The sequence below is a fragment of the Phascolarctos cinereus genome, unplaced genomic scaffold (assembly GCF_003287225.1).
Source record: "Phascolarctos cinereus isolate Bilbo 61053 unplaced genomic scaffold, phaCin_HiC Scaffold_4;HRSCAF=312, whole genome shotgun sequence".
Lineage (NCBI taxonomy): Eukaryota > Metazoa > Chordata > Mammalia > Diprotodontia > Phascolarctidae > Phascolarctos > Phascolarctos cinereus.
The window spans coordinates 310,217,356-310,236,997 of NW_027555847.1; positions in this window are offsets into that span (position 1 = coordinate 310,217,356).

Sequence of the window (19,642 nt, forward strand, 5' to 3'; positions counted from 1 at the left end):
CTGGAGTCAGGAGGACATGAGTTCAAATTTGGCCTCAGACATGTGATACTGACTAGCTGTGTGACCCTGGGCAAGTCACTTAACTCCAATTGCTCCCCCCTAAAAAAGGATTCCAATCACCAGGCTAAGGAATTCAGACTTTATTCCATAGGAAATGTGAGCCACTGAAAACAGTGTTGAGTAATGATATGATCAGCTCTGTATTTGGAGAGTACGGTGTAGTTAAAAGAGCATGGATTAGGAATCATAGTATGTGGGGTTCAATTACCAGCTCTGCCACTTCTTTGTAACCCCAGCACCATCACTCATGGTGAACTGAAAGGGAGCTCAGAGAAAAACCAGTCTTACTCCATAATTTTACAGATTAAGGTCTAGAAAAGTTATATGATTTGCCCAAGGTCACACAGATAATGGCGTCAGAAGTAGTATTTGAATCAAGGTCCCCTGACTCCAAAGTTACTGTACTACAATTTATTTTCCCACTGAACTACAGTGTATCTTATCTGAGCCTTAGCATCTTCATCTGTAAAATGGGGATAATAATATTCAAACTACTTACTTTAAAGGCTTGTTATAAGGATCAAATGAGATAATAATAGATGCAAATTACCTAGTCAACCTTAAGGCCCTATATAATTGTGAGTTCTTATTATGCAGAGAATTAATCAGACAGTCATACATAAAATTCGTTATCAGATCATAGGTTTAGAGTTGGAAGGCCCCTTAAAGGGCACCTGTCCAACTCCCTCATTTTATGGATAAAAAATGCAAGTCTGGAGAAGTTGGGTAAGGATGGTTAAATTTAAGGGAAGGGCCATTGGATATTTATGAAGGCCCTGACAGATACACAAGCCTCTTCTTAAGGGAAATGAATCTGAATCTTGGTAGGTAGTCCTTCTAACTTTGTATCTCCTCTCTATCCATTTCAAAAGCCCAGGCCAAGGATGTAATCCAAGTTGTATTAACTGACTGTGGTACAATCATGATCCTTAATATATCAATGGAACTGGGGCAGCTAGGTGGCACAGTAGATAGAGCTCTGGCCTTGGCATCAGGAACACTGGAGTTCAAATCTGGCTTCAGATACTTGATACTTACTAGCTGTGTGACCCTGGGCAAGTCACTTAACCCCAATTGCCTTACCAAAAAAGTAAAAACAAAACAAAACAAGCAAACAAATATATATATATATATGTATATGTATATACGTGTGTGCATATAATATATATAATATATAATATACGTGTATATATGTGTGTGTTGTGTGTGTGTGTGTGTGTATATATATATATATATCAATGGACCAACAAGTAGACTGAGCAAGGAAAGTTCAAAGTCCGTTAAGGAGAGATTTTTAGAGCCAGAATAAAGTCCTTATCAGTGGGTGGCAATGAAGAGCCAGGACAATACTTGGAATTCTGAACATATGACTCCTGAAATCTCTCTCTCTTCAGGTCCTTGTAGTTTCAGGTTTATACCTCTTTCCCTTCCTCCAACTAAAAAAAGCAACTTAGGATTCAAAATCAAGAATTCCAGAACAGCCATGGTTCCATAATTCTCTAGGATCATTTTCCTGCAGCAGATCTTCTGATTCAGATCAGTTACTCCCATCTTACACCTAGTGAGAAACAAAAACACATTCTAAAAGATCTCTAATGCCTGGGATCTGTTCACTGTTGGGAGCACAGCTGCCATTGCCTTGTCTTCTTCAGGGGAAGAGCAGATGAACTGGAGAGCAGACAGAGCTTTTTTGGTTAGGGTAGGGATGGAATGGCCCATGGGCTTCTACCGATGAATAGGATCTCAGAATGAAGAGCTCTCGTGTTCACAGCGTTCTACATTCCTAATTCCTTAAATATGTTCATTTGTTTCCTTCTTTTTCATCCTTTATATTATAATTTCTCCATGACAGTATTTTTAAAGCATTCTTTTATTATTATACTCTGATGTACACAGATTGTTCAAGTGATTTGGTAAAGACCCCTCAGTAAGTCTTTAACAATCAAAAGAAAAAGAAAAAGAAAAAGAAAATCATCACTTTTTACTTTAAATTGAAGGATATACCAGATGATTTCTTGGTAGTCCTTATAGCTATGTGAGCTTTGCTTAAGTGCTTTATGATTCCTTGATTTCCACTATATATAAAACAAAGAAAGGAAAGAATGTCTTCATTTATTTTTTGGCTTTTTCTTCCAAATGGCTTTCTTACCACTTTAAAATTTTTCTGCATCAACGTTGGACTCATATTTATTCTAAGCTCTATCACTGAGTTTCTATAATATTATAAGTAATATTTTAAGTAGAGGTGATACACAACTGTCTAGGGTAATACAGATGAGCATCTACCCAAAGAAAAAAGAATCAACTAGATTAACCCCTTGAGGTCCCATTGAAAGAGAATGAGAGAAGAGAAAGAGAAAAGAGAATTCAATAAAGTCTTTAAAATAAGACTCAAATTTTGTAATTATAAGTGTCATACTAAATATATAAATATATTGAAAATGTACATTTTACATAGTGTCACATAAAGTTATACTCTGATGATTCATTGTGGTGGATAAGTATCCTTGTATTCCTGAAGACTAAGCCCTGGCAGGTTCTATGCTGTAAAAGCTTCTGGGATGGTTCTAGCAACCAACCCACCTAGTTAACTATAAAGAGATACATATCTAATAGCTTGTCCATTGAGGTTAATTTTTTGGGATAGCAACCCATAAAACAAATAAAAATTTAAATTGTCCCTCAGTCCTAGATACTCCCATTCTGTTTCAGCAGTGATGGTAATGGTGGCAGGGAAGGTGGCAGAGATGCTAAGAAATATTCAGTTTTTGTCCATCAATAAACTTTAAGTTGACTGTTGGTACTGTAAACTTGAGATTTTGTCCAGTGATCATAGAGTAGACATATCAACAGAACAGTTGAGTCATATCAATTTTGACATTTTTGCTCTCAACAAAACCAGAACAAAGAAGTTGAAGCTAAATGAAAGGATGGCCCATAGTTACTCTTTAGAGAGATAAGGAAAGGAACTAACAGGGTAAATTTATCATACAACCAAAGGCAACAAAAAATATTATTTCACAAAATTTTGTTGTCCTGTATTTCAATATTAATGATACATTTTTGCAAAAAGTCCACCATGAAAATATCTGCAATTTATGTTCCAACTTCCATTGTAGAGGATGAAGTAGTAGAAAATTCAATGAGTAGCTTGAAAAAACCTTACAAATCAACAATATTTGACAAATCCAATGCAAAGGTGGGAAAAGGTGAGGATGTAGGAAGAAGCAATGAGAGAGGCCAAAGACTTACAGATTATATAGAAGTCCCATGCCTTTATATCATGAACACTTTCTTTGAGGAAAAAAAACTGGTAGGTGCTAGACATAGAAAGCACCAATTAACACCAATAAGGATGAAATAGGTTACATTTTAACAGACAGGAAAAGGCTTGGTATTGATGTGGGAGTATCCCTGAATCAACTCTATGTGTATAGTCAGACCACTGGTTCATCAGAGATGAGATCAGAATTAGCAAAGAGCAAGAAGAAAAATAATAATGAGAAAAATAGATGGCATACAAATGAAACAACAACATTGGGCTATTTAAACAAGAAATTGAAAATAAAAATGGGAAATAGACAAAAGAAATTACATCAAAGCCCACTATAAAATTTTTATTCATTAATTTAACCAATATAAATTAATTGCCACAAGGACACCAAATAACCATATAAAGTGCCTTGGTCAGCAAATACCTGACTTATTTGCCAGAGAGAGATGTCTTTCAAAGGCAACATTAGGGTAGAATATAAGATTGTTTTGTAAAATCTTAAGAAAAAGGATGGAAAATTATGAGTAGCCAAATCTCATAAAATAGAGAAAAATCATGGAGCATAAAACCAATTTAAAGAAAACTTGGCAAGATGTCCAACTCTGTAAAGTTATCCCAAGGACATTTAAAAATGAAAACAGGAAGACAACAAACAGAAGAAAAAAAGGAGGGGAATTTTGTAAAAATCATTATAAAAAATTATTTTCTCATCATGGATGTTTGAAACACAATAAAGACCTTAACATCACAGTCTCAGATATGCTTATAGAGGAGGTAGAAATGGCACCAAAAGGAACAAAGATGGAAAAAGCAGGAGATTGGAAGATTATAAATATATATAAGAGGTTGAATAAGAATTTAAGGAAAGAGCCTCTCTGACTCCAAATACCTCCTACATATTGCCTCAAATTCCACCAATTCAAGCATTCTTAGAAGGGTTGGTAAAGGGGAATATACCAGCATTGCTCACAATTTAATACTTTTAGGATTTGTACTTTCATCAATATGGATATTCCTTTCACCCATGCTGATGCTGATTTTACCCACTCCATTCTCTTGAAGTTTTGCCACAACTGAAAAGTTTATTACCCTGTGGCAAACCAGATGATGAGTCTTTCCCATTTATCTAGGAGGCTCCTCAATAGACAGGCACAGCCTGGTACTACACTTAAACTCTAATCCCTTCCAACTGGGTAGGACCTGCCAGAGTTTATGATGTGCCAGGCCAGTTTGTTTGTTGTTCCTTGTTTGTCTTTCCTTCTCTAAGAGGACCATGACATCAGGAAGATGATGTCATGACTTGCAAGTGAATTGTATTTAAGTGAGGGAGGGCTGTGCAAAGTCGTCAGCCTCCCTTTCTCCTCCAGAGCTATCTGGGTCCAGTGGCAAGATATAGATCAGGACAACTGGAGATGGCCCCAACCAGGCCAGTGGGATTTTAGTGGAGGTAGTCAACAACTTAGCATAAATTAATTTGCTCACTTCTTTAACAATTAACTTAGGTACTAAAGGAGTGGGAGAATTGTTGGGAGTGGAGAGCAGGGAATGCAAGGCAATTGTGGAATATAGGGCATTTCAGGGTTAACTAGGGCTAAGGTCTTTGGAAGAGAGAGAATTTTTAAACTGATGGACTAGTTAAGAAGCTCTTACAATTATTAGAAAGTAAATCAAGGTTTATTAACACAACATATCCTGTGAATTCCTTTTGAAAAGTATTGAAAAATAATGTGGCTCCTTTAGCTAATAAGTTGTGCTAGGTGTTTGAAGCTATGGCATAGTAAATATGACTAAAATTTGGTTCTATGGAATCTTATGATAATTACTAAGAAAATGGAAATTAACTTTTAATGCTATTAATATATTTGATAAATCTAAATATATTTAGTGAGCTATGTTAAATATTCAAATAGTTCTGTGATCTCAAAAATTCAGAATTTCCTTCCAATGATGCAGATAACAACCCCTCCAAACCTGACTATCCTGAACAATTCTTGTCCATGTCTCCCACAAGTCTGTCGTGGGGATCTGCCTGATTTTCTGGTTTTCTTCCTTGCTTTCTCCTGATATCAGGAAGGTGCTAGTACAGCACTCTGGATGTCCACTTGTCAAATCTTACTCTTGCCATATAACCAGCCCATTTTTTCTTCCTATCTTACAATAGGATGTATTTTTCCTATTCCTTGATGATGCGTTTTACTCTGTTCTTCAGAAATCCTCTTTGGTTATATGTCACAGGTTTTTCAAACCCACTATACTGCTTTCTATTGACCCCTGTATCATGATTGTCTGGAGAATGTTGTATACTGTGTATCACTCCCATAGAGCAACATTGGCTGTCACTATTAAGGTGGCCTTTTGTTTTCATGAGAAACTTAAGCAAATAAAAGAGATTTTCAATTTCCCAGAGGCAATGCAACTCAGTCTCCTCTTCCTCCTTTTCAATTCTGGGCCTCTTTGTCCATCTGTACTGTCTGTTCTAAATATGTATACCGATGAAAAAGATCTATAGGTTGTCCATCCCAATACACATTGAAATCTGAGCAGTAGACATTCTTCAACCACTTGGTTTTGCCTACACTGAGGTATAGGTCTAACTCCTTTGAGTGATTACAGATCTCTTCCAGAAAACTACAATGTCCTGGGCCTTGTTGAAATCACCATGTTATCTGCAAACAGGAACATCTGAGTATCTCACCATACACAGGAAATCCCTCTTTGATTTGGAATATGTGTTGGATCTCCATCACGGTGATAAATGCCTTAGGCAAGCATACGTCCCCTTTTTATGTCTCGCCTGATGTTTATTATAAGAGGGTCATGGAACAGGGTTATTTCTGTTATTACATCTTCCAAGGAATCTTGAATAATTTTCATGTATGAATGGAAGACACCTTGTTGTAAAAGAGCCTGAAAGGTGGCATATTTTTCTACTGAATCAAGTGCTTTTTTCACAATCAATGAAAAATAAGCACAGAGAATATTCTTTCCATCATTCAGTTAATTGTGAGATGGTAAAGATGTGCTTCATTGTTAAATATTAATTGTTAAAACCTGCTTGTTTCCTACTAATACTCTTGTCAAGGATTCCTTTGATTCATGTGTAGATGACTGTCATAAACATTTTGTATAAAAGAGAGAAAGGAGATATAGATCGGTAGTTATTGATGTTCTTTTGGTCACCTTTTTTTCAGTGTTAATAAAGTACAACATTTTTTCTTTCCCTCCTTTAGATGCCTTTTATATTGGGCCCTCAATGCCCTCACAATTTTGTTGTCTCTAGCAATCTCACAGGGTCATTGTGAGGATCAAATGAAAGCAGTATGGGTAAAGTACTTCATAATTAACCCTAACGTTCTACAGGAAAGAAGACTAAACTATCCCTTACACAATCACTTTCTTTAAGCATGTATGAAGGCAAGGATGAAGAGAATACTTATTACTTGTTCTATAGTTCTAGAGAAGAGCAAATCCAGAAAGGGGGCTCAATAGGGCTCAAATGCGTCAATAGATACATCAATAGAGTTAGTTATAAAGAATTTCTTGATAAAAACAGTGAATAATGGTGTCCTCTTTTTTCCTGACACAACTGCCTCACATCCTGGATGTAGCAGAAGAGACCGGATTTGTCCACAACTGCAATTCATCCAGAAAAACAAGGGCACCGAGCATAGAAAATCAGAAGGGACCATTGAGATCATCGAATCCAATCCATATATAGAGATAAGTTCTTTCTACAATATCTCATCTTTGCTTGAAATGATTAATGATTCATTCCCTACACAAGCCATTTTATTCTACTTTTGGATAGCTCTGTTAGGAAGTTTTTCCTTACATCAACTCTTTCTCTATGAAACTTCTACCCAGTGCTCCTGGTGCAACCTTCCAGAACCAAGTGAAACAAGTTAAATCCTCCTTTTACATGACGATATTTCAAATATTTTGATAGATCTAACATTTTGCCTTTAAGTCTTTTAGTCTTAAGAGTAAATATCCTCACTTCAACCAGTTCTCATATGCTCAAATTAGGTAATCATATTAAGCAATTTGCATACCTTTAAGTGCTATATAAATATGAGTAATGAAGATGTGGTTAAAAGCAAGCATTATGTGCAATAGGGATATAATAGAAGTTTTCCCAATAAGTAGAGGAGTAAAGCAAGAATGCCCCTTTTCATCACTATTATTTGATACAGTTCTAGAAATACTAGCAGTAGCAATATGATAAAAGAAAGAAATTAATGGCATAAAGATGGGAAAGGAGGAAATAAAATTATATCTATTTGCTGATAAGACTTAGAAACTTAGATACTTAAGTTTGCTTGAGAAAATCCTAGGGGATTAACAAAGAAAATAATGGCAACATGACTACACATGTATAACCAATATCGAATTGCTTGCCTTCTCAATGAGGAGGAGTGGAGAGGGAGGAGGGGGAGAATTTGGAATTCAAGTTTTAAAACGAATGTTAAAAATTGTTTTTACATGTAACTAGGGAAAAAATAAAAGCTAAAAAAAAAAAGAAGAAGGAATCCTCTACCAGAAAAGCCCTCATGCTTAATACAATGACTTTGGATTTTCATATAGCTTTGGGACTGATGGCTGCTCATTCAGTAATTTTTGTTCTGCTTCCTTCCTTTTAACAAAACTTTTGTAAAATAAAAAAAATGACAACAAATAACGTTTAGCTAAGTTGCAGCTACAAAATGATACTCCATACCCCATTCAAATAATTGTATTTATATATATACATATATGAAAAAACATATGTATTCTATAAAACATATAGAATATCAAGGAAATATACAAAAAAGTAGGAATGAAGAGGGGAATAGCACTTCTAGACTTCAAACTATAATATAAAATGGCTATAATGAAAAGTATTTGGTATTGGTTAAAAAAATGGAAAAGTAATTCGGTGTCCTCAGGCTTGTTCTCCAATGACAAGTTCCTGTAGGTATTGCTGTTTCTTAAAGAGTCTTAGAAAAGGATCAGAAAAAAGTAGCTTCTCATGTCTCTTCTTTGGAATGAAGCTTGTTCTTTATAATTTCATAACATTCACTTTCAGTTGTTTGCTTGTTGTTCTTTCCATTTACATTGTACTAATTATTGTATGTATCATTTTCTTGGTCCTTCTTATATCAGTTCAGGTAAATCTTTCCATGATTCTCTATATTCATCATGCTGGTTGTTTCCTATGGCACAGTATTATTCTATTACTTTCATTTTTGTTTAGTCAAAACTCAATTGATATTCATCTATTTTGTTTCTAGTTCTTTGCTACCACATACAAAAAAAATACTACTATAAACATTTTGGTGCGTATGTAGTATTTCTTTTTTTTGTCAATGACTTCTTCCATGGATTATATGCCTAGCAATAGAATCTTTGAATCAAAGAGTACAGGCATTTTAGTTTCTTATTGTTACAATTCCAAAATGCTTTCCAGATTGGCTGCACCAATTCATAGCTCCACCCTTCTAACAATGACTATTCCTGTTTTTTTTGGTTATCTTTGCCAATATTCTGGATGTGAGGTGAAATCTCAGAACTGTTTTAAATTGTAATTTTCTTATTATTAGTGATTTGGAGCATTATTTTATTTGGTTTTTTTTGATAGTTTGCAATTCTTTCAAGAACTTTTCATATTTTTGACCACTTATATATTGTGGAATGGCTTTTGGTTATGCATGTACATGTTTGTGTGTGTATATGTGTGTGCATGTGGAGGCATACATGTTAGTAGTCTGCATATCTTGTGTACTAAACCCTTATCTGAGAAAGTTGTTATAAAGAGGATTTTCCCCTTTGCTTTCCTTTGAAGAAGACAGGGCTCATATATATAAAACATTGCATATAACATCGGTTTTTTTCAATGTATTGATTGATTTTGCTGAATTTTTTCCTTTCTGCTTTTTAGTTATTTTTTAAGAACCGCTCGCTGGTAGGGAGAGAGTAAGGGATACAGGAGAAAATCTAGGTGATATAAAAACAAAGATATTCCATATCTATTTTTAAAATTATGTTTTTGATGATCTGAAGATTATGGAATCACAGGATCTTAAAGCTGGAAGGGACTCCAAAGGCCATCTAGTCTAATTTACATCAGATTGAGTCCCTCATATAATATCCCTTATAAGTCTTTATTTAGCCCTTATTTGACAACTTCTAGTGAGAGATAAGTTGTCAAACAAAAGTAGAATGATCTTCTCTTTGGGCATGTTCCAGCTTTGAACATCTTTCTTTAAACCGAAATAATCTTTCAGATGTGGTTTGACCCAGGCAGGATAGAGCAGAAATATAACTTTGCTAATCCTAGTACTGATGCATTTTTTGGATCTGCTCTGATACACTCTTTACTCATAAAGGACCTGAAACCCACTAACAGCCCCAGATTTTTTAAAGAATGAATTGTTTTCTGACAATGACTCTATTTACTTGATTTTTTGGAGCCAAAATCTAAAACTTCACCCCTGTCCCTCTTAAAATTAATTTTATTAGATGTAACTAATCATTGTTCTATCATGCTTAAATATTTTTGGATCTAGTACTGTTAGAGACTTTGTCCTGAACTTTTTCCTTAGACCTATGATACCTTCTAGCTTTAGATTTATGATCTAATGATCTTTGGATCCTTTTCCTTAATCTGCTGGTTTTACTAGCTCCCTAGATCCTAATGACATCTTATTGCTGACTATGTCTTCCCCATCTACAGATATTTTTCTTGCCTCTGACCTTTTTCCTGGATTTGGTATTAAGTTATTTAGTAACATTTCTTCTTGCTTTCTATGGACTTTCATACATCCAGACTGCATTGCTGCCCTTACCCCAAATAGTCCTAACCCTAATTCTTCCAGCATCATATCCAACAGATAAGCCAGACAATGGAAGATATCTGACCACACCAAATCACTAGTCCTATCCCTTACTCCTCTCCAGACACATGACAACAGGAACTAAAGGAATTTGTGTAATTTTCCTTCAAAATTAGGACCAATATTCAGATTTATTATACATTATTCCCCTTCTTGCCATTTATGATCTAGCCACACTGACCTTTTTGCTCTTCTTCTCATGTATAGCTCCATTTTTCTCCATGCTTTTGCAATGGCTGTGCCAGATGCCTGGAATGCTCTCCCTTTAATTTCCACTTTTTAGCATCCCTTGTTCCCTTCAAGTCTCAGTTCAAGTATTGCTTTCTATATAAAGCTGTTCCTGATCCCCTAGTTCTTAGTGTTGTCAAGGCCCGTCAATTTCACCTTTGTAACATCTCTAGAATAAGCCCTCTTTGCTCCTCCTACCACCTCATCTCCTTATGTCTAAACTATTGCAACAGCCTGCTGTTTGGTCTGCCTGCCACTTTGGGGAAAAGTTCAATAATGATACAAGGATGTCTATTGCTAAGTAAAAGGAATGGTTCATCATTATGAGTTGGCATCATCATGAGATGGGACTCTGGGTGAGCTCTGAAGGGTTTGTAGAATTTAGATAAGGGATGGCTTAGTGGTTAGCCAGGCTAAATACACAGAGATGGTTGTCTGAACAAAATATAGAAAAGGGAATCCCTATTCTTGGAATAAGAAAATCTAGATTTGAATTTTGCCATTGGATAAGAGTCTTCTTTAGCCTCAGTTTCCATATTTATAAAATAATGAGACTGGACTAGAGCAGGGGTGTTGTAAGTTTCAAGTGTGATAATGCATATAAATTACTTTGTAAACCTTTATTAAAGAGCTATATAAATACCAGTTATCATCATCATCATCATCATCATCATCATCATCATCAGTTTGCAGTTACTAGGCTTCTGGTCTGGTGATGACTTCATCCCTGAGCCGTTTACCGTATTCCTAATGAGCTCAAGCAGTATTTATAGAGCAACAGAGGGGGGTGCTGGTAAATGTCTAACAATCTGTGCTCTCAAAATATATGTGCACACACTTTTAAGATTAATCTGTATTAGTAACACTTTCTTAAGTCCAAACACCAACAAAACAATAAATTAAGCCCTGATTTTTTAGTAATTGCAATTTCTGAAAATGTAACAGCTGGCTTCTAGACATCCCTGTACTAGAAGATCCATTGGTTTTAACATTCTATGATTCTATAAAAAAGAAATAAGCATTATATCTCTTGGGAATAGTGACAAGAAGAAAATTTGGGTAATAGTGGAGGACAAGTTTCAAAAATTCAAATCAGTAAACATTTATTAAATTCAACCATATGTAGAGAATTAGACCAGACACTGGGGAAGATAAAAAGCTAAGTAAGACAAAGTAGTTTCTGTCCTTTTGGTTTTTGCAAAGTAGAAGGGGGGGATGTGGTACAAATAACAAATAAATGACAATACAAAAGAAAAAAGTGCTTGAAAGGTACAAATAATGGGAAGTCAGAGGAAAGAAAGACTATCTCTTAATTGGTAAGAGTGAAGGGGATTGGAAAGAGTTTCATTAAATGAAGAACCCTGAAGTTTAGCTGAGTTTAGAAGGATAGATAGAATTCCAGTAAGTGGAAAAGGAGGGAGCAGACATTCTAGGCATAGAATGGCAGGGAGGCATATACTTTGGGACCAGCAAGCAATGTGGATATTATCTAGGAACCATTGAAGGTTTTTGGGCTGGGGAATGATGAGATGGAAATAAAGTGCCTTTTGTGTCTGTATCATATGCATAATTCACTTGAGGCTACAAGCAAATTTGCTTTGCTAAGAAGAGATCAATGGCTATGGATAAACAGAAGAGATTCCTTTCTCACTTTCTAGACAAACTAGGTCGTCTAAGTTTGGTATTCACTGACAAAAATTTTGGAAGTAAGATGCCTGAAGTCAAGCATGTCACCTGGCTACTGTTCTCACGGTGTACAAAGAACTTACATTAACTGATACCACACACATTGACAAAGACCTACAGAATCTGGGGGGGTCATTTAGGCTTACATAAGCTGTTTATGTCATTGCTGGAATTAATGTGAGAAGTACCAAAAACCTTACTCATGCCATTTCTATCATTCAGTGCAATAGGAAAATATCTGAGCTTCTCTCTAGTGAATTCCAGGTCAATTTAAATATTTAAATGATAAACAATTATTCTGTCATTCAATGCTTCTCATTATCATTAAGTTCTTTCTTAATGGTTACCCTAAATTGTTCTTCTGAGTTGGACTGATTTGGGACAACAAATTGAAAATGCCCTCAATAATTTTTTTTTTTTAAATGGAGAATAAGGAAACAGGAATATGAAAGGGAAATCACAGAGGACCACCTGGAGGTATGTGTGGGGGAATAAAAAGCTGAAAAATCATGTGCTTTTATTAATTTAATAAACCTGTTTTGATGTCAATGTAATTGAATTGTTGCCACAAAATACCAGTCTCCTGTTGTTGCATAAATGTTAAAGTGAGGGATGTTATTTCCAAAACAGGAGACACTAATCCTTCTCTAATAGTATGTTACAAATTTATTATGCTAAGTAGTCAAAGTTGGTGTAATTGTTTGATTTTATGCATTTAGGTGCAGTCAGAATTTAGAATGAACTAGGACTGGCAGTTACAGAGGACTAGTATTTTCTGACCCACCCCTCTTCTTCCTCCCTTCCTCCCCTTAGTTACCCCATGGTTCCACTCTGTGTAACTACAGGTCAACCAGGGAAAACTCAAGGGATATCAAGTCTCTAGGTTCTTTCTTCTGTTATATCGAGATGAAAATCTTTGGCACTTTTTCTCTCTCCCCTAAAACAAAAAAGAACAGACTACAGATTAAAATGGTGAAGAATGATGGGGCCTCACAGCATAGGAGAAGCAGGAAATGTGATGCAAGGAAAGGGAAAGCGATACAATAGGAGGAGGAAGTGAATTGAGAAAAACAGGAGGAAGGAAAAATAACGTGAACAGCAGGAATGAATGAGGAAAAAAAATAAAAAATAGGTAGAATAGCTTTCCATATGTTTCAAGACTCAAAGACCCATTTTTTTAACCTGTTAGTCTAATTTCTAGAACTAGATAAATTTCTTTAAAAACTGAGTGAATAGATGGTGCTGCAAAGGTATTTACTTTATTAGGCAGAGGTGGCAGCACACTGATTAGACTATAACAGACAAAGAAAAGGCTGAGTATTTCTGAACTTTATCTTCAGCAAATCATATAGCGCCACAAAGACAGTCAGTATGATGCCCCACAGAAAGAATGGAAAGGAGTGATAATGGTGAAGTTAGGAAGACAAGAGCTGACCCATACAGAAGGTATAAGGGGAGGTCTTATCTCTTTCAACAGACAAAAGAGAGAAAGAAGGGCTTGCCACATTTCTTTCCTTCTTAGAAGCCCAAAGTGAGCAGAAACTACCATCTCAGTAACAGACAGAATGTGGGGAAATGAAGTTGATAAAGTGCTAAGCGTGAGGGGAAAATGGGTGTGACATCATGACTCTGTTGTTGCTTAGTTAGAAGAATGTAACCATTATGGTTACAGAGCAAAATCTACTGCTGCCAACTTTCAGTACGTGAGACTTCCTGAGCCTTTCTGTTGGAGCTCCAGCTCTTGTTTCGAATCCAGGCTGGCTCTGGAAGAGAAACATTATGGTGTAGTGTTTGTTTTTGGGTTCATTAAGGACTGAGTTTAAATTGTTCCTCAGACACTTACTATCTTCATGACCCTGGCCAAGTCACTTGAAAAAAGTCCCAGGTTCCTCGTCAGTAAATAGAAATGATATTAACTACTGCACCAGGTTGTTGTGAGGATCAAATGATATAATTTACAGACAGCATTTCGAGGAACATAGTTCCATATAAGGGACAGCCAGGTGGTGCAGTGGATAGAATGCCTGCCTGCCCTGGACTTATGAAGACTCCTCTTCTTCATGAGTTCAAAACTGGCCTCAGATACTTACTAGCTATTTGACCCAGGGCAAGTCACTTAACTCTGCCTCAGTTTCCTCATCTGTAAAATGAGTTGGAGAAGGAAATGGCAAACCAGTCCAGTATTTTTGCCAAGAAAACCCTAAATGGGGTTAAGAAGAGTCAGACACGACTGAAACAGTGGAGAAAAAAATTGCATGTAGATGTTTGATATTGCAAAATCATGGCATATGATAGATTAAATGTTTGGGTGATGTTTTAGGGGGGAAGGGAGGCTGGACTTGTGATTTTATTGGCTTAGAAAACTTTTGGTATGGAAATTTCCTCTATAAAAGCAAATTAGTAATTCATTTGTAGAGAATTTGCCTGGAGGCAAAGTTAATGGGAACTATTCACTCCTCCCCAAATCCTATCCAGTTTTCTTACAATTCGATCACTTTGTTGGGAAGAGGGGGAATTGTTAGAGAAGTTAAAGAGTGATGTCTTGAAAAGAAAAAAAGGAGAGGACAGAAAACTGGGAGGAGATGAAAGAAGGATCCTCTGAAACAATTCAAGATTTTTTCTGAAGGAATGGGATGAAAGTGAACCTTACATTCCCTTGAACCTTCTCTTAAGCACCTCCAGTACTGAATCATAATAATACACAGTCTTGTTCTCTAGTTCTATAGGAAAGAAAATCTTGAAAAGTAGATATTGTAAATGTCCCTCTCTGCCGCAAATGATAAACGGTCCTTTAGACTGTGACTGGTCTCTTCTAAAAGAAAAAAAAAATCTAACAACAAACAAATCTAAATTCCAAGACTTGACTAAGATGCACTAGCTTGTGAGAGAAAGGCAAGGACAATAGAAGACATTCAGAGAAGCTCAGGAAAATGGTTATAGCTGTCCTGGGGTGATGTGTGAGTGAAAGTTTACAAAACCAGAACCGTATTTTCCCTTGTCCATTTATCTTCTTAGAACCCCTATGCCAGAAATTGGAGAGTATTCTATGTATCTCCTTCCCAGAAAATGGACCACATTGAAAAATTATGTAGTACTAGTAAAAAAAAATCATAAGTAGATATATCTCCACTGAACCTTTAATTTCTAATTACCTCAGACAAAAAAAAGAATATTTCAGAAGTTATATCCCCTCTTTAGAGTATATTCTATCCAAGGAGTAGCAACAACTTTAGCCTTGAATAACACCAACGGTGTTATAAATATCTCTGGATGCCAAGGGCTGAAGGCAAGAAGAGAGGAAGACTCAGGAAGGGGAGAGGATGGAGAACCCCATGATTCAAAGCTTTCCTTTTCCAAATCTCTGTTTTTATTCTTGTCATCTAGTAAAAGGCACCAGGAGTTGACTGACACATCTGGCTTCCCAAAGATATTTAGGAGACCATTAGGATCTTAAATTTTATTAACATTTTTCAAATCCTTTCTAAAAATACTATTCCCTTCCTCCTAATTCCAAAATATTCCAGGCCATGTGGAACACAGGGTTCAAGGACCTTTAGGAATTTGGCCCTGGAGCCCTGAGAAATTCAGGTGAAACCATATTTAGTGTACTCATGCTACACATTAATGGGGTCTTTCTATCTTCTGCCTCCTAATCAACTTAAAGGATAGGCAGTCAGAAAATTCCAACTTGATATGGCAATGGCTGAAATACACTTGTCAGATAAGAGATTCTGGCTGTGAATCTGTGTAATTTGAAGGAACTTCCTAATGAAGTAGACACTTAAACACTGTACCTTATTTTTTATTTATGCTGTCTACTATTGTTATAAAATAACTGGCTTCATAGACATAAATTACTTAAATATTCCTTATACCTAAGGAAGTAAATATCCATCTAACTGATTCATCTAACTGCCAAAATATATTTGGATTTTTTTTTTCCCCTTTGCCTGTGATGTAGGAAACTCCTAATATAAAAACTTGCTTCACCAACGCAGATGAATAACCCTGTAATTCGATCTGGAGAGGCTTAATGGCTTTAATAGTCACACAAGTTCTCTATAAAGTCAATCATATTATATGAATAGCAGAAAGTAGTGGTTTGCAAATAATGTACAGGTTCCTACTGTGTTAGCAGTGGTGTGTGTCAGAGAAGTTGAACCTAAACCTTATAGAATTCAAACGCTGATCTTGGATCAGATAGGAAAACTCACTCTAAAAAACTCTCTCTCCAAATTCTAAGGGATAATGAACAGCAGATCCCAGTCTAATTAAGTTGGTGGATCAATTGCCCCACCCCACTTAAAGAAAATGATAAGATGCTACTAAGCTCTTAATGAGATGAAGATACTTCTCAAAGACCAAGTAAAGACTTTATTTAGCCTAAGTGTGAAAAGTCTTTGGTCACTTTAAGAAATCCTTGAAAGTCATTGGATGAATTCAGTAATATTGCTAGGAAGTCATATTGATTGGTTAAGAAAAGGTGGTTATAGCCTGTAGGCTTGCTTGAAAGGAGGGAGCTAGTTCAGAATCTGAGGGATTTCAGCAAGCAGAAAGGAAGCTACAATCAGGCTAAACTCTTGGAGAAGGAATTTACTGGGGTTGTGGGAGGAGTAGAGCTCTGAACTTTCAACTTCAGTCTCTTCTTTCCCCCTTTGATCACAGAGGGACCTTGTGGACTTCAGAGGACTTCCCATCTTCCCAGCACTTTTATTGTTGCTCAGTCACGTCCAACTCTTCCTGACCCTATATGGAGTCTTATTAACAAAAATACTGGAGTGGTTTGCCATTTCCTTCTCCAACTCATTTTATAGACCAGGAACCAGGACAAAACAGGGTTAAGTGACTTCCCTAGGTTCACACAGGTAGTAAGTATCTGTAGCAGGATTTGAATTCAGGAAGAGGAGTCTTCCTGACTCCAGGCCCAGCAGTCTATCTGCTGTGCAACATAGCTGCCCCTTCCTAATACCACCACCACCAACAACAACCTAAGGAAAATATTCTAAGAATTCTAGCACAAAGACTTCCAGGAGCAATATAAATTAATTCTTTGACACCCTTGTTCTCTAAGCTTGAGTTCATTTGCTCTCTATGTATTTGTGGGAGAATGCTACAGACTTTTGGGGGGACTTTTTTTCTAAACCACTTTTTCTTATGCCACTTTAATAAATACCCGTTTTTAAAAACTAAGTGAGCCTGGTCATATGATATCAACTGAGAGTAGTGTGTTTTCATAAGCTAGAGTACTGGAAAGACACACTCAATCTCTCATTGCTACCCTTTGCTGGATTTCTTAACCTGGGGTCCCTGAAATTTTAAAAAATATATTTTGATAACTATTTCCATATAATTAGTTTTCTTTGTAATCTTACAAATTTTACATCTTCAGAAACATTCTAAAAAAGGTTCCGTATATTTCACCAGATGTTCAAAGTCCGTGACACAAAATGCTAAGAAACTTTGCCCTAGAGCTCTGAAGGGAGATGTAGCTAGCTGTGCTGAGGTGGGGTGGAGGTACCTAGTCTGATGGTGGGAATTGTTCCTGAGTCCATACTTGCTAACTAGGTTTAGAGCTGAAAGGGACCTTAGAAGTTTAGCCAACCCCATTCAATCTACAAATTAGCCTACTAAGGCCCAGAGAAATTAGGTGCCTAAGGTAACAGTGGTATTAAGTGGCAGACTTGATTGCAACCCAAATTCTGACTTCAAATCTAGCATTCTTTGATAATACTTTCTCTCTCATATATTTTTATCAGCACTATTTTATTTAAAGAAAACTAAACATTCACTCAACAAACATTTTGAGGGCACCCATTCTGTGTAAGGAAAGGCACATTAAACTTCATAGCATCAAAAAAAATAAGTGCCCTATGCATTCTATATAACTGTTCAGAACTAAGTTTATAGACTACACTACCTTACCTTGTCACTGAGCCCTTATGAATATGAAGTTTTAAAAAGTGGCTAACTGAAGCAATGAATTTGTTTAAATCAACAATCTTCAGCCTCCATCAAACCAATTCTGAAATTCTCCCTTATTGTTTTTTCTATGACTACATATTTTGATGATTTGCATTATGGTGTGTAATGATACCAAGGAATACTATTTTGGTACATGGTAGCATGGCAGTTGGTCAATCTGACCACATTAGTTTGCTCTCTCTAAGAATAATGTTCCATAAGTGCTTTTGAATGACAGCATCTCATAGCATGCTCACATTTTTCTATTGAATAGTCACTTTTCAAAGAAAGAGGTGTGGTTTTTGTGGTGTAGGAATGGAACTTGCCGTTAGAAACAATAAATTCCACTGGGTTTTCTTCTGATTTTCTGTGTTCTAATCTAAGTTAATAGATTTTTCTAGGACTCAGTTTATCCCCCTGTGAAAATCTAGTTAAGAAAATCTAGTTACCAGGGGTTCTATGAATATTAATGAATAAATGCAAAATGCTCTAAAATGAAAAGTGCTATGAATATAATGAAGAATTCTGTTATTATTTACAAACTAATTGGTTTTTATGAAACAAATGAACAATTATTTTGTCCTTTGGAAGACTTTCCTAAAAACAAGGGATACAATTTTTATTCTTAAACAATTTTTTTTGAGACATTTGGGGTTAAGTGACTTCCCCAGGATCATGAAGCTATTAAGTGTCAAGTGTCTGAGGACGATTCTGAACTCAGAACTCCTGATTCCAGGGCTGGTACTCCATCCACCATGCCACCTAGCTGCTCCTGGGCTTAAACTCTTTTTAAAAACTCATTTTCAGTAGCTGAAAAAAATATTACTCTGTCAACAAATCTAAAGAATTATGGTTTCAAAATAAAATTACATGATTAAGATAATGAAATTTATCATTAGCATATACTTAACAAAGTGATATGCTCATCTAAATCTATCTAGAAAAGTTCCATTTTTATCAGGCATTGTACGAAGTCCGAAGAAAAACCTACATATATGTACATATATACTGAACATTTACTGAACTATACTAAAAATTACACACATATATGCATATATATGTGTATATATATACCTACATATATGTCATCAATCTAGAGTTCAGATGGTGTGGTATAACACAATGTCTGTTTTGAAATGATAAAGATTTCCAGGAATAAGAGGCAGGTTCCAGAAGAAATAGTTCATGCATACTCAAACAAAAGGAAAAAAAACCCAAACATTATTGAGTAAATTCGATGTTCTATACCTGGACGAAAAAAGTTAAAAAATATCAACCCCAGATGGCCCATCCTTGTGGTCATTATTCTCACACACAAATTCCAGTGTTCTTCATGAAGGTCCAAAGAAGTAAGCAATATTTTGTAAACTGTTAAAAAAAAAACCCAAAACTCTAAAATACATCATTAAGCTTTAAAATATCCCATTCCCCATGCCCTACCTCCCATTTTTTAAAAAATGAGAACAAACAAAGCAAAGGATCTTCAATCCTGGTTCTGGGATCTCAGATTTGGCTCAGTATATGTGTTTCAAATCTCATTAATTACAATATTGGCCCCATG